This window comes from Protopterus annectens, chromosome 8.part0 (assembly GCF_019279795.1).
Source record: "Protopterus annectens isolate FY-2018-M chromosome 8.part0, PAN1.0, whole genome shotgun sequence".
Lineage (NCBI taxonomy): Eukaryota > Metazoa > Chordata > Ceratodontiformes > Protopteridae > Protopterus > Protopterus annectens.
In genome coordinates, this window is record NC_056741.1 from 1,988,121,319 (window position 1) to 1,988,143,920 (window position 22,602).

The 22,602-nt window shown below is 38.6% G+C and overlaps 1 protein-coding gene across 1 annotated transcript in view; it reads left to right on the top strand.

Annotated features, from left to right (window-relative positions):
* The window catches only part of LOC122808598 (junctophilin-3-like), a 1,013,050-nt gene that overhangs the window by 766,219 nt on the left and 224,229 nt on the right, over window positions 1-22,602 (top strand). The gene's annotated exons all lie outside the window — the stretch shown is intronic.

Sequence of the window (22,602 nt, forward strand, 5' to 3'; positions counted from 1 at the left end):
TCTACAGGTATTGAGACTTATCCTTCCTCCTTCCTCACCTCCCAGTATGTCATCTAGGTAATGGAAGCCCTGCTGAACCTGGTCTGTGGTCCACCCGGAAAGTTGCAGGTTATGAAGTATGCAATTTTAGGCAAATAGAACTTTCTGTGTAGTAACCATTGAATAGTTTTTTTTTAAACGTTTGTCTTAGCTTTATTAGAAAATAGATACAATTATAGCTTAATAAAATGTTGTTTACCTTCCAACAAGGCAAATAAATACAAATGTAATGAACTGGATAATTTTACACAAAGGACTGGATTTGTAGCCACCTTAAAATTCCCATGTATTCTGATTGGTCCTACTGGAACAACTAGTGATACCCACTCACTATAGTGTACTGGTGATGAGACCCTTTTCTGCATTAGGTAGTAAGACTTGGCCTCCACCTTTGTTTTGAGGGCCTCTAGAACAAACAATAGCTAACAAACATTTGATGCAGATTATAGTTTCTGCAACACATTAGCTTTCCCACTTAGAAAGAGCCTGTGATTTGCTTTTGCTACTGAGAACAATTTCTGAGGTGGACTGATTCATATGCCATGAATTCTAAAGAAGTATCTACTTCCACAATTTGGTAGCATATCAGTCCATCAAAAATAGCTTTACTGAAAAGTGTGTTATTCACAAGCAAAGAGGTTAAGTAGCTTATGAAAAGAATAGTTTTTAGGGTTGGCGCCCCCCACCCATGCTCCCATGCAAAGAGTTTTACTTCCTGTACCTACAAACTTATTATAATCAATTCTAAAGTTACCTCACCTCATATAAAGGACAGACCTTCACTGCAGTGACCCAAGTGGATAATATGGAGTTTCGACTATGTGCTAATTAATATTTGCAATATGTAATTTTTTTTCATCAGCTTTTGATGATATTTCCTGATAGATTTGCAGAAGGGCCAAGTGTAAATAAACCTTTCTGGTCCCTTGCTATTAGGGGATCACTGACTACCCTAATAAAGGCATTCTTGTTGATAGGGCAAGAATGGGACCCAGACTAATAGGAGTGTATGAGTGAAGCAATGTGTTGTAACTATTTGGCAAACAGCGGTGGTAACAATAAAAAAAGGAAAGATAAAGCATCCAGGCAGCTAAAGCAATTTTATGAAGATAAGTTGTTCCTGTATCTCTCCAAGTAGGAATGTCTCCAAGTGCATTAAAATCACTAAATGTAGCTGAATACAGAAGAAAGAAACCAAGGAGGAAGTTCCAGTTTCTTCCAGAGATGACTCACAGCACATAAGCAGCTGACAAACACTGGTACTTTAGGCTGGCTGAAGGCAGAAGGAAGGTGGCACTGAGACCAGTACAAGCAACTTCAGTACAGAATTTAAAGAAAGTCCACTCTACAATGAAATAGCAATTGCTGCTTAACTCATCTACTGAGGCAATGTAATGCTACCACAGCTGAGAAGATGAAGTACAAAACAATAGTAGCATACTTCTCAATTGCACAGATTTTCACAGTGTCTAGTTTTTTGATTCATATTTGTGGTCGGCTCCTTAGAAAATGTGTGGTTGTCTGGCAAATGATTGAAAACCAAAGTCAATACATAATGACAGTCTTTTGAGTTTCAGCCTTAATATCATTCAGAAAATGCATGCTACCTCAAAACCTGTTATTCCAGTGCCTTTCTAAGTTTATAAGAACAATATTTAACATTTGTCACTATTTTCAAGACTTTGTTTTACCCCATTAGGTGTGAGTAGCAGCAAAACAAATGAAACAGAAAGCAATATTAAGGGAGAGGAGGCACATGGCTAGGCAGACAAGTTGCCACCATGTTGCAGTGAGATTTTTGTTATGTTCAGCAGACTCTGGCAAGGACATTTCCTGTATGTCTTTCCACCCTAACCTTTGTTATCAAGGGAATTCCAAAAGACAAGGGCATGGAGGACCAGGGTTCTGATCGTTGCTTTGTTTTTTATTGGTTCAGGCAACCATCATTTTTCTCTGCAGACTGAATTAGCTAATGAACGAACCATTCTGCTTCTGTAGCTCTGTACAGTACTGACTTAAGAATGGAAAACACTGGTGCACCAAAACTTTATAACCCTAAGGCAAGTCACTATTGTAACTGTGACACCCCTGCACTGGCCCAGTAATCAAGGAGCCTCAATCCTCACCACTGGCAAGAGTGAGGGACGTACACAATGGGAAGATGACCAGTACACACACAATAAAGTACAATTTCCCTTAAGAGCACACAGAGATCACAGTCAGTCTTGGGCTGGTTTCTCCCTCTTTCTCGAGATTCTTGATAAGACTCCCCACTGGCACAGTTATAGGGTTAAGATCTCAACTGATGGGTCAAGCCAAGAGCTCCATCACCCTCTCTGTCCAACCAGTGCTTTGTGTCCCTGCCGAAATAGCTGACACAAACACACTTTGAGATTTGGTTTATATACAAACTCACATGCACACCTGCGGAAGGCTGGGACAGGCTTACTAGCTATGCCCCCTGTGATGCCCTTGCACTGGTCCAGTAATCAAGGAGCCTCAATCCTCACCACTAGCACCAGTGAGGGATATACACATTGGGAGTATGACAAGTATACACACAGTAAAGTACAAATTCCCGTAGGCGCACACAGAGATCTCAGGCAGTCTGGAGCTGGTTTCTCCCTTTTTCTCCAGATCCCTAATAAGACTCCCCACTGGCACAGCTATAGGGTTAGGATCTCAGCCAAGTGGCCAAGCTAAGACCTCCAGCACCCTCTCTGTCCAACCAGTGCTTCATGCCCCTGCCCAAGTAGCTGACACACACACACACACACACACACACACACACACACACACACACACACAGACACACACACACGCACACACTTTGAGATCGGATTGATATACAAACACACACACACACCTGGGAAGGACTGGCACAGGTTTACTAGCTATGCCCCCTTCTGCCCAGACTGTAAAGTAGTACTAGCTGCCACCAGCCACCCTTACTTATCAGCTACTACAAGGCCCTTACCAAAGGGTGTCCAATCCTACTGTGTAATGTTACTATTATCCAAATGGTAAGTGTGACAAAGACTAATGCTATTGACTTGGCCTATACAGTGTCACCAAATACATATGGAAGTACTCAAAGAGCTTAAATATCTCTAAACAATCCAGCCACAATTAATGCATTTAAATATATTTAATAATAAATAATAAAGGACAAGACAATACTCAGTCAACACAGTAACTATATAGTTCATAATCACTGGAAATATTTTGAAACAGCATTGCAGGACAGTCTCAAATCAATGCAGAAAACATCTAGACTAATCTTTACTATATTCCTATCCATATCTAAGAGATACTATGCCTTAAATAACTTATTTACAGAGCAAGGCAAATGTAGTGCTGATGATGAGTGGATGTTTCTAGATCCAAGACAAGATACAAAATGCACAGACTTTCTCTGAGAGAGTACTTAAATTAATAATCAACATTACTGCTGGGTTAGCTCGGATGACATCACCCTTTGTCACCTACCTTCAGTTCCCAGGCTAATCAGATACTATCATCTCTGTGTTTAAAATATGTATCTCTCACATGTGCAGCTGCTAGGAAGTCACAGAGCAATAAAAACACTTTACATTTTAAACCTAGTAATTATTTCTGTTTCAGGACAGTAGAAAGAAACTTCTAGCTGTAGATATCCTGTCTCCTTCAGTGAAGCTGAGAGATAAACACAATCGTAAAACATTCTGATTCCAGCCTATTTTCTTGAAGCCTTGCAAGTTAACCCTGTATGTTCCAACTTCTACTATTAAAACATAGATTTGCACAGGTATATAGTTTATATACAGTTCTGTTCCTTTCCAGTAGGATACACTGTGGTTACATTCTTGAAGCTCAGTACATAACATACAGTTCCCTTACATTTGTAAGACAAACATGTGAATAATATTACTATTCACAAATGACATATGATTATTTACAAAATTTCAGATAGCTGGGCTGGCAGTGTCACATTTCTATGTAAATCATATTAATATTTTCAAGTGACATATAATTATTTGCAAAATTCCAGATAGCTGGACTGGCAGTATTTCCCTGGTGTCACACCCCCTTCTGCCCAGACTATAAGGTAGTTATCACTGCCACCAACCCCTACTTAACAGCTACTATAAAGTCTCATACAAAGGGTGAAAAATCCTACTGTGTAATGTTACTATTATCCAAATGGTAAGTGTGACCAAGACCGTGGCTATTTAGAAGTGGCCTGTACAGTGTCACCAAATACATATGCAAGCACTCTAAGAGCTTAAGCGTGTCTCACAAATATCAACCACAAAGATAGGTTTAGATATATTTAATAATAAATAATAAAAGAACAAGACAATACTCAATCAACACAGTACCTACAGAGTTCAGAATCACAGGAAATATTTAAAAACAACATTGCAGGACAGTCTCAAATAAATACAGAAAACATCTAAACTAATATTTACTATATTCCTAGCTATATCTAAAAGAAATCACTGTACCCTGGTTACTTACTATTAGTAAGGGAAGTGCAGATGATGGTAATGATGGATATTCCCAGGTCAAAGACAAAATACAAAATGCACACAGTCTCTCTCTGAGAGAGTTCTTAAATTACTATCAAATATTCCTGCTGGGTAAGTTTGGATGACATCACTCTTTGTCACCTGCCTTCAGTTCCCAGGCTAGCAGATACTAACAGAATTTTAACATCTCTGTGTGAGAAGTACATATCTCTCAGTAGTGCAGCTTCTAGGAAGTCAAAGAGCAATAAAACACTTTACATTTTAAACATAGTAAATACTTCTCTCCAATGCAATGGAAAAAAATTCTAGCTCTAGACATCCTGCCTTCTTCCTGCAATGAAACTAACTGCTATAGCACATCATAAAGCGCTTAATTTCAATTTATTTTCTTGAAGATTTGTAAGTTAATCTTCTGTGTTCCAGCAGGGTATGCTGTGATTACATTCTTGAAGCTCAGTACATATCAATATTCACAAATGACATAGAATTATTTACAAAATTCCAGATAGCTGGGCTGGCAGTGTCACATTAACTTTATGGGCAGCCACTCTAAGGAAGTTATAAAGATCCTGCTGGAACCAGGTAAACTAAATCTTATTTGGCCAACTGAAAGAGGCTCTTTGCTTGGTACACACCCATCAATATATTCCCAAAGAAGTGCATGGAACTACAGATGACCTTAAATTCACTGTTGCAGTATTCTTAACATATGGGATTCCCTGCTGTGAAAGTCTGATGTCCCACCAGTCTACCAAAGATTCCTGTTGCTTTAAAAGTATGCCAAACATCACCCAAAACTTCTTCCACAACATAGGGCATAAAGGTGATATTCAGACCTACCATAGTCAGAACTTCTTTGCCGCCAGTCCAAACATATGTTTTCACCATTGGTCTGTTTACCTGTGTCCATTTTCTGCCAGTTGAATGCATTTTTGTTCTCCAGTGACTTCATTTGCCTGTTTGCTGACTTCTTTGCAGTTGCACATAAGTGCCTCTTTGGGGTTTTGTTTTTTCTTGCCTTGTTTTGCGCTCCTTGGGGTTAATGTCATCCAGGAAGGGTAAATTCCAGTGTGGGAGACAGATTCCCCATAAAGACCACCCCAATAAGTGTCTTTTTTGCCTAGGAGCTTCTCATGACCATACATCTTGTTCAGTTTGTCAGGCGTTCATTCGGAAAACCCTTCCCAGTAGACTGTCTTCCCTTTTCTTGTTTCTTGAGAACCACTGTCTTAAACTTTTCACTAAAGATGCAATGGAAGGAATCTCCCACCCTGAGGGTCAGCCACTGGGTAAGAAGAAGGTGAAAAAGGTACAACTGGAATCTTCCACTGTCCAGCCTCTGCTAGATGTTTCTCCCAAGGTCATTAAAAACCCAGAGGCTTGCCTGGCTGTGTTGTCGGATTTCTGTGCCAAAATTGTGTTGGAGTCCAGTGATGATCTGGCTGGCAGCACATCCAAAGAGGCTTTGCAGGCATTTGCCTCAGACATTCAGGGGGAACTACAGTTGATTTTTTTCTGAGGGACCTAGCTAAGTTCCTCCGTTTTTAGTTGGGAAAGAGGTTCCTACTATGGTTCTCAGCTGTTGTCGTGGGTCCGAGCCTTCTCAGTTTATTGGAGAGGACGTTTTCTTAAAAATTAAACCAAAAGTTAAACATGTTTCTTCCGCTCCTAGGGATCCACAAAATAACTGGCAGGCCTTTACTCAGGGGCTATTTACTGCTTTAATGTCTTTAAAGCCTCCTCAAGGGGTTTTGGTTCCTGCTTTTTCCAATGCTTCTTGTGCACCTGATTCTCTGCCCCCTGCTCCCAAGAAACTTGACATGTTTTATAGGGTGCCTGAGAATTGTTATTTTTTATATAAATGTCCTGCTGCTGAACCATCTGTAGTGTCTCTAGTCACTGATATGCCATCTCAATTCCTTCCTTTGCCCATGTTATTGCCTTCTGATAAGGACAGCAGAGCTATGGAAAGGCTGGGTAAGAAGATTTCCACTTCTGCTACCCTAGCTTTTAGGGCGGTTAATTATCAGACTTGTATGTCTAGGTATGTATTGGCTCTTCTTTCGCAGGCCTGTCAACTTATTTCTGATTTTCCAGACTCTGAGGGTAAAAACCTCTGTTCTTTCCTTGCTAGGGACTTCCTCTCAAGTTATTCGTCATTCTATTAAATGTAGCTATGATGTGTCAGATGCCTCTTCTGGGCTGCTGTATTTGGTTCAGTGATGAGCTGGTATTCTTAGCTTAGGCTTCAACCTCTACCTGATGATATTAAGGCTAAGTTGATGGATGCTCCTTTGGATGCTAAGCTTTTTATTGGGGAAGCTGCTGCTGGTTTGTTTAAGTCCCTTTAGGATAAAGGTAAGGACTTACAGGTGCTTAAACATGTGTCTGTTTCTCTTGTGCCTAAATTTCAGATAAACCCTGCTAAGCCTGCCTTTGTTCATAGCCAATCCCCCCTTTTACTAAAGGTAAAAAGAGTGGCAAACGGGCTCCTCCTGCTAAGGCTCCTCAGTTTTTAGGGACTCTGAAGCCTTCCTTTCCAGACAAACCAGGTGCTGTATGGATATCCATCCCTTCCCAGCCACATTCCTCTTTCTCTTCACCTTTCTCTTTCTCTTCCTGTTTGGTTTTAGATCACTCAGGATTCTTGGATTCTGTCAATCATTCATCAGGGGTACTTCATGGTGTAGAAATCCTGCCCTCCTTTTATGGGCATTCCTCAGCCTCCTTGGGAACAACTTCCCTTTCCTCAGAGGCTCTTCAAAATCTCTTGACTCAGAGTACTATTCAAGAGGTGCCTGTTTCCCAAAGGGGGAAAGGGTTCTACTCCAGACTGTTTCTACTGCCCGGGAAAGAGGGTACTTGGAGACCTATTCTAGACTTCTCTCATATAACCACTTTTTTAAAAGTGCCTTCCTTTTGGATGTTGCCCTTTCATATTCTTTTTCCTCTCTTGTTCCCTTATGTCTATATGGTGCCTCGATCTCAAGGATGCTTATCTCCATATTCCGATCTATCCTCTTTTCAGGAAGTTTTTGTGTTTCTCTGTTGCTTCCTGGCATTTTCAGTTCTTCACTTTGCCCTTTGGCCTTTCTACTTCCCCAAGGGTGCTCATCAAATGTCTTGTTCCTGTGATTATTTTTTGCAGGCTTCAAGGGACCCAAATATGTCCATACTTGGACAACCTATTGATTCAGGCATCCTCTCCAGAGACCCTTTTGCAAAATCTTCACTTTTCCATTTCCTTTCTCCAGAGTCTGGGGTTCACTATAAAGTTCAAAAAGTCTTCTCTGACTACTTTTAAGGATCAGATTTTTCTGGGTTGCAGGATTCAGATGGTGCCAATGCTGGCTTTCCTGCCCCCTCCAAAGACCTTAACTCTCATTTCTTTCTTTCACACTCTTCTTCCTCTGGCTTCCATTACTGCTAGGGGGTTTCTTAGAGCTCTGGTTTCATAGCATCTACCATTCTGATGCTCCCTCTGGCCAAGCTTTACATGAGAAAGTTTCAGTGGTTTCTGAAGTCGCTGTGGCTTCAACATGCACATCGTCTAGACTTTGTAGTTCCTCTTCTTCCTTGTCTCAGACAGGAACTTCACTGGTGGATTCAGCAGTTGTCTCTGAATCCAAAGACCCCTTTTCATCAACCTCTTCCCTCTCAGGAATTGTTCGATGATGCTTCAGCCATGGGAAAGAGGGTGACTTTTGGCTCCCTAAAAGTTCAGGGTGTGTGGCCACCTTGTCAGCAGAAGGAGCACATATGTGTCAAAGAAATGAGAGGTCTTCTGCTGCCACTTCAGGCCTTTCATCCTTTTTTCTCAACAGGGTCTTTCAACTTGTTCACAGACAGTACCACAGTGATGTGTTATATCAACCAACAGGGAGGAATGCAATCTTATCTTCTTTGCTAGTTGGCACTTGTGGTATGGGATCTTGCTGTCAATTATCAAGTTACTCTTCGGGAAGTTTATATCCCTTCTGGTCAGAACATTGTGGCAGATACATTGAGCAGGTCCTTAACTCAGTCCTACAAATAGATGCATTTCTGGACATTATCCACCAGTGGGATACTACTCAAGTGGATCTTTTTGCCTCCCCTCGAAACAGACAACTCCCTCTGTTTTGTGCCAGAGTCCCAGGTACTGTGGTGTGGAAGGTGGATGACCTCTCATTTTCTTGGAAGGGAATTTTTTTATGTATTCCCTCCCCTTCCTCTTATTCCGAAAGTCCTGTTCAAAATTCAGCAGGATGCTCCCAAAAGCTTGTTGGTGACTCCCTTTCAGCCACAACAGCACTGTTTCCCTTTTTCTTCTGAATTTAGCCAGGGGCAGTCATCAAAAGTTACCTCACAAGGTGGATCTACTCTCACAAGACAAGGGATCTCTCATCATACTTTGGATGTGCATGGGCAACTCAAGGTTTATTTAGATAAGGCTAAGGCTATTAGAAAATCTGATCAGTTATTTGTTGCTTTTCATTCTACATCTTTGTGACTTGCTGTATCCAAGCAAACTATTTCTTCCTGAATTCTAAGATTTTTGTTACATTTTTCATGGCAAGAGCTTTCCCTCTTCAGTCAAGGCCCATTCTACTAGAGCTGTGGCTTCTTCTGGTGCTTTATTCAATGACTTGTATACTAATTCTATTCCTGAAGCAGTAACCTGGACCGCTGTGCATACCTTTGCCAAGCACTACAAGTTGGATGGTATCTCTAGAGCTAGGGCTGATTTTGCTAGTGCCATTCTTCATGGCTTTTTAGGGGAATCTTCTGCTTTTTCCCCCTCCCTAGTTTCCTCTTGAGCTTTGGTATTCTCTCATATGTTAAGAATACTGCAACAGTGAATGTAAGGACATAGTACAGTTGTGTAAAATCTTACCATAATGGTGGATGTCCTTGCCTTCACTGCTGCAGTATTCACTCCCTCCTTCCTTCTCCCAGTCCTTTGCCTTTCTAGATGTACAGATTACCTTTTGGGTTCCTTGGACTGGTGTTCCTACTGGAGCAATCAGTTCTGACTATGGTAGGCCTGAATCTCACCTTTATGCCCTATGCTACGTAAGAAGCATTTGGGTGACATTCACCGTACCTTTAAAGCAACAGGAGTCTTTGGTAGACTGGTCAGACATCAAGCTTCTTGTTAGGAATACTGCAGCAGTGAAGGCAAGGACATCTACTGTTATGGTAAGATTTTACACAACTGTACTGTCTTGCAATATTTAGAGGAATTTCTCTTGAATCATCTGTCTTACTTTTCCATCAAGGTGCAGCTCTGAGGCATCATGGCTTATGCCACCTCATGGATATACCACTGTTGGACCACTTCTTCTTAAAGCAACTTCTGACACCTAAAGCCACCCAAGTAACTGGTGCCTCCACCTTGGTACATGATAGTTGTAATTCAAAGCCTAACACTGGCTCCTTTTGAACCTTGTGTACCTAAGCCCTGAAAAACTCTATTCTTTATAGTTGGAGTTGAAGGCTTTCATGTGTAAGGAAACCTACACTGTCTTCAATAAAGACTGAGTAAGACTGTGAACCAATCCTTACTTTATGTCCGCAAGTATCCAAGTTGTCATTCAAGCAGCACATTCAACTGCCCATCTTTTTCCTTAACCTTTATACTGAAAATTGTCTTGCATCTCTTGACTATCCATGGGCAGCTCAGGTTTGTCATTTCCAGAACCAGGGACATTAGACAAATGGACCAAGTATTTGTTTGCTCTATGCCAATCAATAAGCTACCATCCAAGAAGACATTTTTCAAGTGGGTAATAAACTGCAATGTGTTTATGATTCCAGCAACAAACCATTGGGGACATAAGTCAGAGAGCACACTACAAGGGCAGCAGCTACTACTGCATTATTCAAAAAGTTGTTGGATAAGGACGTTTGTGAGGCAAGTTTTTGGACATCCAGCATACATTTTCCAAGCAGTACATGTTAGATAGCCAGTCCAAGAGCAGAATGAATTTTGCCACTGTAAGTCATGATCTAGCCTGCTCCCAACAAAATTCACTATTAATACTTTTGTACTTTCCTAAGAATAACAAATAGTACCACAGAAGTGATCTCTATGCTGAACACAGTAAAAAATCACTGTAATGGCAGATGTTTGAATAGGAAATCATTTCTGCAGTATGTGCTCCCACCCTCACTTAATACAGCTGTTTGAATAATTCCAACTGACCATAACAGGAGTAAGAGATCATTACTACAGTATAAGCTCCCATCCTACCTCCTGGCCTGTGTCACCTACTTGCAGTTTAAACCCAGAGACCTGGGCATCAGGTATTCCACAGTAACATTTTCTTCCTGTTAGTTTCCAAGCAGAGATCCACTTGGACTTTACAGGCTGAGGACTGGGGAGTTATGCAGACCACTTGTTTAGGCACATAATGTGAATGATTCTCCACCACAAAGAATTGAATAAAGGCATGAATGCCTCATTCCGGAAAGTTGCATTTCTACTTGACATCTGGTAGGTAAGAGTTACGCACACAGGGGATAGCTGTGAAAGACAGACCAGAAGGTTGGACATCCACTTTCTGTAAATCTTCTAGGTAAGGAATATCACTGCACAGGTGCCTCCTACTCAGATATCTACAGTTATAATGAGTTACTTGCACTTTTTTTAGAAATCTCAGATTTCTCTACTTCCTTGCACAGTCCCCAACATGTAGTGTGCAACTGGTCTAGGGTTTCCTCTCATGATGAGAAGCCTTCAGATAATTGTCAGGGAGACCTTGCATGTGTCTAAAAGAAAACATCTTGCTGTTTGACTTGCACTTGTCACCTGTCTCCTGATTCAAGTGTTGCACAGCCTTCTTTCTGATTTAAAAGTGGGTGACAGTCCTGTATTGAGACAGCAGTTTTGCAAGTTTCACATGAAATGTACCCAATAAATACCGAGTTGTCAGGTTCTGTGGCCTCCCTTATGTTTGGTTTTGTAATAGAACTTCTACTTTTTACAATTACAAACAAGAAAGCATTTACAGATTAAATGCGTTCTTGTTTGGAAGTCTTGTCATTATTATTATTTTATTAATGCTGTCTTACATGTCATAATTGCAGTCTGAATCTCTCCCTCCTATGGGGCTCAACTTTCTACTAGAGAAGTTTACATTTGTCTCTGTGAGCTATTCTTGTCATGTATGCTTACTATCAGGGAATGCCTTACTTTACAGTGTTACTACATACTGGAGTATTTTTTCTTTTCTTTTTCTTATCTTTTCCTTCTTTTTTAAAAATCAAGCTTTTCCCAGCTTATGAAATCAGTACATTACTGATGCCACACTTAAGCTATTGTCTGTAACATTAACTGTAAGTGGTGATTACAGTGCAGAAAGTCAGATGTGACTTGGGATTATGTAATGGGGAGTAGATATGGAAGGGCAATACGATCTACTTTTGGCATGTTGCATATATGTTGCGAGGATATTCAAGGGAAAAGTCCCTGTGGGAGAGGGCAGTGTCAGGAATTCAATTCAAAGTTTGTAGAAATGGAGATTACTGTGTTAATACTGTGTATGTAAATGGGGTTTCATTCCTATTCATATTTCAAGTATAAAACACTAGTAAATTGTACTAAAAATCTGCACTTTGTTAGCTGTGTGAGGAAACAGTTCCAAGATGGCTGAACTTGGGGGAGCATGCCCATCAAAAACAATCTGATCTTTACCTGATCCTGCAGGCTGTTAGGTTAAGTGAGTTTGTTTAGGAAGTGGGTTATGTTAGTAAAAGACTGAAGAAAAGGTCAGTTGAGGTAATAATGGCTCCTTTATGTTAGTAAGTTGAAGTCTGCTGTAATTAAACTCAGTTACAGCAAACTGTTTTCAGGAGGCCATTGTCTGACTTTCATTTCATTCAGCTCTAAAATCTACTTAATTTTTATTGTGCTTTTGAAATGCTCTGTCTGCTGCTGTTTTCTATGAAACATGTTTTTGACAGAGGACAGAGAGAAGAGTGGCAATGAAAAGTGAACTACTTTTGGATAAAATTAGCCTTCCAAATGTTTGTTAGCTGAAATGAACTAACAAAATAGGATAAAGGAAATAGTATGCTAAGTCTCTGTCACAGCATTAGATCACAGAAGTGATATGATACCGTTCATTGGACTGACTCAAATTTTACTGTTGTTATATAATGAATGTACAGTCTAAACAATTTAAAATGATGTTGCACTCTTAAGAACCCCAGACGTCGAGGCAAGTGCAGCCATAGCCAAACCAGTGTTCATGTGCTCTTGGCTTAGAGAAATGTCAGGATGTAACTTTGGAGAGGAAGTAGAGCTAGGTAGCCAGAGAAAGGACCTCAGAACCAGCTTGGGCATGAAAATTCATCATATGTACTTTACAGAAGAATATTTATTTGAAACAAAGTTTACTAGCCAGGTTAATCATTTAATAGCCAAGCTACAACCCCCATTTCTTATGCTCAGAGCTCACTGTATAACATTAATATTTGTAATGTTTTTTTTTTGTTAGTTGTAATTTCAGCTCCCTGCCAGCTGTCAGCCCTCAGGCAATTAACCATGCCCATATTTCACTGGTGAGACTATTGCCAAACACAGAAGGCTGCCATTCAGGCAGCCATTAAGCTTTTGCCTGTTATATGACCATAAACCATCACCTTGGTGGCTACATGAGAGCTTGCAAATGCAAGAGTGTTTGATGCCTTTCCCCTGAGTGTCTGCATGTTCATGCAGATACCCCAGGAAGGCTAACACATATCTGGTTTGTCACCGACCAAGCACATATCCTTACTATTTTTGCCTGTGGGACACCTTTCCTCTAATAGGTATCCTCATTTTGAAGAGTCAGACCACCACCATCCCATCTGACAGGCAAGCGCTCATCAGGCACTAATTTCCATCCTCCACTGACTGGATCCTGCAACTTCCAAACTGTTAACCAAATTAAGGTCATCTGTGACAAGGGCTTTAATCCATCTATGTTACAGAAATAGGCTTATATAAAACAATTTTTAACTCAGGTGAATATTTGATTCAGTTGCATACCTTTTGTAAATTAATATAGCTTTCACTGTATAACACTAAACAGTGAGCAGACACAGGTTTATCATTTCTGGGGATCATTGTTATTTTCTAACTTAAAAAGACTAGGTAGACTACCGGGCTTTTATGGGGCCACAATGAATTTGTACTCTTTCCCTGGAAACAAAGGTTTACCTTTTTAGTTATTGTATGCCATTCATGTGCAATATGTCTAGGAGAGATGGCAGCACAAAAGTATGAAGACTATCTGCATTCTGTTACCCAAGACACAGGTAAGATTTCTTCACAGTCTTCATTTACAACAGATGCAGGTTTCTCCAGTGCAGCTTCTACAGGTAAACCAGATGTCTGCTGGAGCAAATATGTCGGAACTTCTGATCTTTTAAAAAATCTGCTATACTTCCTCAGGTTCTCCATGTGGTTACATCATGCTTAGATTTGATCAACATTCTTTCTCATAGATCAACCAAGATTAATGACCACAGTTTAATATATGGGTTCTGTATAACTATTATTAATATCAGAAGTCAGTTTAGGATCGGGTTCTGTATAACTCTTAATAATATCAGGGGTCAGTTTAGGATCATAACTGTAGGCTGTAGATATAGAGCTCATCAAATCTGCATGTTTATCAGAAGTTTGTTTCTAAGCTCGCTGTTTTGCTGGAATTTTACATTAATGTCCGATAAAACAGGTTAGATATGGAGCTCAGATTTCTTGATGTAAGCATTTCTGGAGGTAAGGCTGTCCATATCTTGTGGATAATTCCACCGATGAACAAATACTGACATTTTTTATGTCCACTCTCACCTGAAAAAATGCAATGGTTATTTGATGAATTCCATTTCTTTCCATGTGAGCAATTTCTACTCATGCCCTCTTCTGCTCCTGTGGCACCATTTGAATACTACTCTCAGTGTAAAACTACTTGCAGTATAAAACTACTCTGAGCATAATACTACTTGAAGTATAAAAATACTCTCAGTATAATACTACTCTCAATATAATACTACTCTCAGTATCATCTGGTCTCTTGGCATTTTTTGATTACTACTCTCACTGTCCACTGCTCCTGTGACTCTGTGTGAGTGTTACTCTGTCTTCTGGTGTTATAGCACTACTTGATTACTACTTGCACAGTCCTCTGGTCCTGTGGAACTGTGAGACTACTACTCTTAATATTTTCTGGTCTTGTGGCACTGTTTGATTACTACTGTCACAGTTCTCTGGTCTTGTGGCACTGTGGGATTACTACTATGACTATTTTCTGGTCTTGTGGCACTGCTTGATTAATACACTGATGGTCTTCTGGTCCAGTGGCACTGTGAGATTACTACTCTTGATTATTTTCTGGTCTTGTGGCACTGCTTGATTAATACACTCCTGGTCCTCTGGTCCTATGGCACTGTGAGATTACTATTCTGACTATTTTCTGGTCTTGTGGCACTCCTTGATTACTATACTAGTGGTCCTCTGGTTCTGTGGCACTGTTTTGGTTTATAAGAACATATGTATTATTTAGGCAGCAATTCTTCAAACACTATGGATAACAGTTTTAGATGCAGGATAAGTAGTTTAACTGCATCCTGTCTCACATCTCCAAGGAACCTCTTGAGTTCCTCTTCAAGTCCTTTCTTGGTCTCTTCTTATCTGGTGATACCCAATATATATTAATGCAGACAATGCTGTGGAAGCTTAAGTTAGTACTTGACAGTTTAAAAATGATCAGCCAAGAGCAATGAAGCTCTGAGCAAGAATGACCACCCAATTATATTTTCTTTTCTTAATAGATTTACAGCTGGAGATGGTGCCCTACCTTTGGAAAGGAAGCATTATTGCTTCTATTTATAACAGAAGTGGTGAAAAGGGATATTGTAATAATTGCATACTGAATCGTATTTTAAATTCCCTACGTACAGTTATAGAAAAGTTGGCACTGACCCTTAGGTTTCTAATTTTGGTAAGCTAAGGCTGGCTGATGTCTGAAAGCAGTTTGTTAAGTGTATACCCTTAGCACAGACTATTAAGGCTATAACTTGCATTTCCAGCAGACTACATAGGTAAGTATGGGTCTGCTTTCAACTTTAGCTAAAGGATAACCAGTTTAAATTGAGGGGGAATACACTGCTTGGAGCTAACCTAAAGGTATCTTTAAATCAATCTTAAATCAGTTAGAAACATATGAGTTCTAGAAACTGTATGCTGGAATGTGCAAACTTTGAAGATAGTTTGGATAACGTGAACTCATATTTGAATAACCAATTGGGTGAATTAAAAAACAAGGTTGGTAGTAGTAAGTCACATTGCACATGTTGTTATCATTACTTGAAGTTGCATTTCATTGAACTACCCCACAATCTCATGCTGGCTGCTATCCTGTCATTCATCTATAAATTCATCTGTAAATATCAGCATTCCCAAAATTATTGATCTTGTTGTCTCGCCCCCTCTTATCTGCATTTTATTCATCGAGCATTGAACACCACTAGCCTTCATAACACAATTCCTTCTTTGACATTTCTTAGCCGTATTCTTTTCTGTCATATCCTGCTGTCCCTCCTACCGACACCACCATCCCCATAACAGCAATCTTTCTTTGGCATCACTGAGACATATTGTTTTTCTGTTGTGTCCTTGTTCTTTTTCATGCCCACTAAAGTCTTCTCTTAAATTATATTCAAATTACTCCCCTTCCTCTTTGTTCAGTAATGCATCCTGTCTCTATTGCCTGTCTACATCTGGTCCCTATTGAAATGTTGACACTCAAAAAAACCTTGACAAGAAAAAAAAAGACAGAAAATCCAAAAGAAAAGTGACTATCAAAGATTGATCTTCTCCTTTAAACTTCTTTTTTTGCGTGAGGTAAGCCCTGCTGCACCCCCACACCTCCTGAACTTATATACACCAACTCTGAGATCAACGTAGGGAGGCTGGCATAATGGTTAAGATATTTGACTTACAGGGTTTGATTCTCACATGAGTTAATTGGCTCGGCTTAAAATGGCTCACAAGAGCAGTTAGGCTAGTACAAATCTGTGAACCATACCTTGGGGATAAGGAAACACCTGAGAAATGTCCGTATTAGACTTAGTATACATAAATCCATTCTTTCAGCCATTCAGTTTCCATGTTTTGGGATTTGCTGTAGCAGGTCCTGACATTTCAAATGGTTACTATTTACAACATATGCTTCCTTTCTCCTTTTGACTCATGTCTAAGTTCTCCCGCATAGCAGCCATGCAGTTGGTTGACATCAGGTTTGACACAATGCAGTTCATTGAGCCAGCTATGTTGAATTATGCTGTACTTAACATTGCTACATCATACATGCTGTAATTGCATTTGCCACCACCAAGATACTGTTTCTGAGATGGTTATTACAGTGAAGATGATACAAGAGATGGTTGTCAGATTGAAGGAATGATGGACTTGACCTCCTTCAAAAAATCTACTGGTGGATGCTCATTGCAGTACAGTTTCACCCCAGTCAGTGCAGTGAGGCAGAACCTGATGAATATACTTTAGATTTACAATACTAGAATCCTTTCCTACATGATGTGCTACTACCTCTTGAGGTGCTGTGAAAAATTTTGCCTAATTGCAGACTCACTGAATCGCACCATTTTTACCCAGTAGTTTCCACAGAGCCATGATTTTATCCATCTACAAATACTCTGTCATTTGTTTAAATATTAAGTATAAAATACTGAACTGTCATAACACCAAATGACCAAAGAACCATCCACCTAAAACCTTAAAAATCATCAACACTATAAAAAAGTGGAACCATAATGCATACTGCTTCTACCATAGTTTTGCAGGAAAGCAAGGCCTCTTACGGCCCCTCATTTAAATATTCTGGCTATGAAGACACTCTAGCATGGAAGTTAGTACAACACCAGTTGCCTGCACAATATCAAAGCTCCATGTTTTCCCCAAGGCTGTGTCACTCCATAGTAAGAAAAATTAAAATACAGATTTGATAAACAGGGAGGCTTGCCTCCATGTTAAAACTTTTGATTTTTACTTTGATAAAAGTTCCGAGGGTTATCTGTCCTGGCAGTCTGACAAACAGTGTTTTTTTAATTCTTTGTGCTATAAAAGGAAAACTATGTCACCCTATTTAATAGACAATGAGACATTTCGTAGATCTGAAGACTGTCAACCTGCATAATATTCCGTTTAACATATTCTACACTTGAAGACTGTTATGCTGTATAAAACACTGCAGGACATATTCCGCAGTTCATAATTCTGTAAAATCCATTTAATATTGTTAAAATAAAATGTCATTGCAGCATTTGTTAGGTTCCTCTGTGTGAAATTATATATTATCTCCAGAAAAAAATGTTGGCAGGATATTTGAAATTCACTGTACTAGTAGTTTTAGATTTTGTGTCCGGCAGTTGCCAATCAGAGTTTTGCCATTTGGATAGGCAATGTTGAATTTCACCCATCTGCTAGATCACTAAAGTATTTCCAACTCAAATAACCCCTTCCCTATTTTTACTTTGCAACTCTAGTGTACCTATCAGTAGAAAAGTTAGGTCCTACTGCCCTCAGTGCTCTGAATTGTCCACTTAATTCAAAGATCCCATTACATTCAATATAATCAAGACCCCAGTCAGGATTTGAACACTAGAACTGTAGTTAAGGTGTAGAAATGGAATGATTAAAAGTAGATAATCAGAATTAGAATTTTTCAGAAGATGAAGGACCGTTTGACCCAAGTAGCCATTTTGTTTTTCTGTGCCCTGATCTTTTCCATACTTCTCAATCTTAAGAACTCTAGACAAAGCCAAAAGTAATGGTGGGGCAAAGTCCCAAAAACAGGACAATTTTTAAAAATTTATAAACTTAAAAAGTCAATAGAAAACAAGACGAGCAACAAAAATATATATGCTTGTTTACATTGTGACTGTATCATCCTAGCAGTTTGTGTCCAGAGAATCCGCCCCCTTCACCCAACCCTGTTTTAGACTATGATTAGTATAAAGCCAGTCAATACTAATTGCAGAAAAGAAAGCTCATAAGCCATGTTGTTATCCGTTCAGAATATCACATTCAGTTGAGTAATCAGATAGCTGAAGCAGTAAAACTGCTTTCAAGTATCTTGGAAATAACTTTTCTGAGACACATAGGCCTAGCAGCCTAATCTATTTTTATTTTCCAGTAAAAATATATTTCAATCCTATCACTTCTTAAAACTAATTTATTTATTTTGTGCAATGAAAACAGTCACATTTCCCAAGGTGCTCAAATTTATATTTTGTTAAATAGCTTTTTTTTTGTGGCTGAATGTCGTCTTGGCTAAACGCATTTTTTTCTGCTTAAGCCTGCTATTTTATTAAAGTACTGAAATGGTAGAATGATATAAACATGCACTGAGTGGGTTTGGGAGATGCACAACAGAGCTACGTTCAAGACCTGCCATACATTTCCAAGATTCCTGGATGATCTTAGAGTGGCCCTGTGTTGAACAGATGGATAACGTCCTTACTGTGCTCCAGACGACTCATGTTTAGGTAGTGACATGAATGCTGGAGGGGCCAAGCAGGAGAAAATGGGCATGAGCAGCTGACATTGTTGGGGAAGGGTGCTAGATAGGCTCACCACAATGGCAGCATTAACAGCCTGGTGAGCTTCATGATACAGATGCGTAAAGCACTTAGTTGGGAGGTTGCACATGTTCAAAAGTGGCATGGAGCTCCCAAAAACAGCATTTTGATGCTTGCAAGGCTGCTGTAGTCTGGTAGGGATTAGGGCAGTTTTGCTAGCAATGTCCTAAATCTCCTCATCAGCTCTGGACATGGGTCAGGTTGAGGGTGGGACTGACTAAGGCTGTCCATTAAACCCAATGAATACATAGAGGAGCTGGTGGCAGCAGGGTTGACCAGCTGCAGGAAGGAAAAATGAAAAAAATAATCCTGGCTGATCTTGACCACAGCATGTAACTCTTTCATTATTGACAATGTAGATAACTTTGATCTGATAATTGGTTATAGCTTATTTATAACATAATGAGTACATTGCATAATCAAGTTACTGATAATAATTATGTAATTAGTCAGCTAAGGGGAGAAGTAGATTAAAATAAAATGGATTTTTGTTGGCTTGCTGCTTTGTACTTGTAGGAGTTCTTCAGGGCTTACTACTAGGTTCTGCCCTATTTAGCCTATTTTTGATGGATTTTTCTGTTGAAAAAGAATTTTCATGAATTACATGTGTGGATTATCATAAATTAGCTGCACTGGTAAACAACAATCTAGTGCTAATTTATTCTTCAATTATATCAGTAACAATACTGACTGAGCCACTATAAATTAACATTTGATATGTATATGCATATGTATATGCATATGTATATATATATATATATATATATATATATATATATATATATATATATATATATATATATATATATATATATATATATACATATATATATATATATATATATATACACACACACACACACACACACACACACACACACACACACACACACACACACACACACACATACATATATATGTATATGGTAATGCATATAATGAATAATAACATCAATTGTAGAACATAAAATCAGTAATTAGAGGCTGCAGTATCTGGAAAAACAAGATACTGCTACATTAACATATATATTAATCTGAATTTTTCTAAGTAGATTGTTATAGCAAATTTTAGTGTAATGTATGTTAATGATAATCTACAGAACTCACATGTCTATATCCTGAGACATTACCCCACTTCTGTCTCTTGTTAGACAACACTTATAATATGCAGGAGAAATGCAGTATGCGTGATACAGGAGAGATGGCTTAAAACTGAAGGCCACCACTGTAGCCTTAAAAAATGAGTTAGGGGTATGAGACATCTGATTACATGAATGGCTAAGCAATGCAAGTGTATATTTTCCCCTTTATAGAGGGCTAAGTACCAACCATATCTGGTGTTTAAAGCTGCTACTGTTTATTTTTATGTGTATGCCAGAATTCAAGGTATTTGTAGTATTACTTGAAGTATGTATGAATGACAATTGTAAGTACATGCTCATCATTTTTTTAGAAAATATTCTAAATTTTAAATGACTTTGACCCACTGAAGCAGTAGACATAATGAATAAGTAAAACTGGATCTGAAAAAATGGTTGTTCTTTTCACAAATATATTCTGTAAAAAATGCTAAAAACATTTAGCCAGTAGTTTTAATATTTTTAGTGATAATTATTTTTATAATCAGTTTGTAAATATCCTCATTACAGTTTCATCTACTTATTACTGTGGGTTTATAGTAGTAACCATCCTCCACAGATAACTAATAGATCTGTTATCAAACATAATGTATATTAGCAACTAAGCAGATGAAATATCCAGGCTAAATAAGGTTAATACTGAAACAAAAATATATAAAAATAAAGCCAAAGTGTGGTTATAATGATAGTTTATACATGTATATCTTGACCATTATTATTTCTTGCTTTCTGAATACTCCATAACTCCCAAACCCCACAAAAGAAGTCATTTTATGGGGAGGTTATATAGCTCCAATAATGTGAGCTTTTAATTGTATCTTAGTTTAAAGCCATGGCTTGTCTTCATTTCCCAAACCAGACAAAAGTAAAAGAATAGAGATATGTTGCCATGCATCTTCTTGTTATTCATCCTTTGCCAAGAGGAACCATTTCTTCCTTATATCACTAAGGCATGAAAATCTGTTCTATAGTGAGGATGACAGCCTGTCAGTGGAGTCTACACAATCAGTCACTGGTTTCTAGATTTGCATGAGTGCGAGTAGAGTGTTCTTGTCAGTGCTTCCTTGCTGTAAAGGAGTTGAGGTTTCCCATCATGAAGAGCATGCTGATTTAAGATAGAAATAGATCCATGATTGTTTTTCACATTTTGGAGGAGAATAAAGATAAGACAAGAACAGATAACAATTAGTGTAAGTAGGAGTGCAGGCTGTAGCATGTGGCTTAGCATAGATAACCTTAAATTTAGGTTAATTAATATCTATAGGTGCAACTGTACATTTGGGCAATGTTTTCTATCAGGAGGGTTAAAGTTCAATATTTAAAGTTGTACATAGTTTTCTGTGTTGATTTTAAATTAATAGATTATGAGGATGATCTGTGGTGTGTGTTTGTTTTCTTGTTTGATGGTTTACATTAAAACAAAAAGACTTGTAAAGTATGACATAGGTTCAAATGGAGATGACAAGAAACAACTGTGTAAAGGATCAGCATGCCAAACATTAGTGGGTGCATACAACACAAAAGTTGGAAATGGACATTTAGAAAATCTGTCATATATGATAGATGGGAATAATAACTTCTTATTGTCATGGTTACACTAAACATATTATTTTGGAACATGACTGGCCTCACAGTATAGACAAAAAGATACGAGTATTGGATTATATTAAGAAATGCAGAGTGCAGATAGCAGTACTACAGGAGACATATTTAGAAAGAAGTGAGCATGTGAATGTGATAAAAAAGGATTTCAGGATTGATATTCAGTAGAATATCACAGAAAAAGGAAAAGTGGAGCACTTATACTAACTTCTAGAGGAGTTCCAATAATGACAGAAGAATAAAAAATATAGTAATGGTAGATTTGAGGTAGTAAGGGGCTACTGTCAAGGTTGGAGTATTACACAATTGCATATATTTATATTCCACTTAAAACTGCTAATATGGAGCTTAAGAAAATTTTGCAAGAAATAATTAGTTTTCACCAGGGAATATTACTAATAGGTGGGGTATGGAACTTGATTTGCAACAAGGAAGATTTATCTTGGAGACCTAGAAGGGAAAGTATAACAAAATGTGGTAGATTTCTGAAGAAATTAATGAAGATATTTGGTATGGAACACATACATTCAGTAGTAGGAACTCACAGAGAATGTATGTATTATTCCCCAAGGTAAAATAACTGGGCTAGACTAGACAGAAATTATATTTCATAGGGACATGTGCATTTAATTGAAAGCTTCAATACACATCTATTAACTATTTCAGATCATGCACCAATA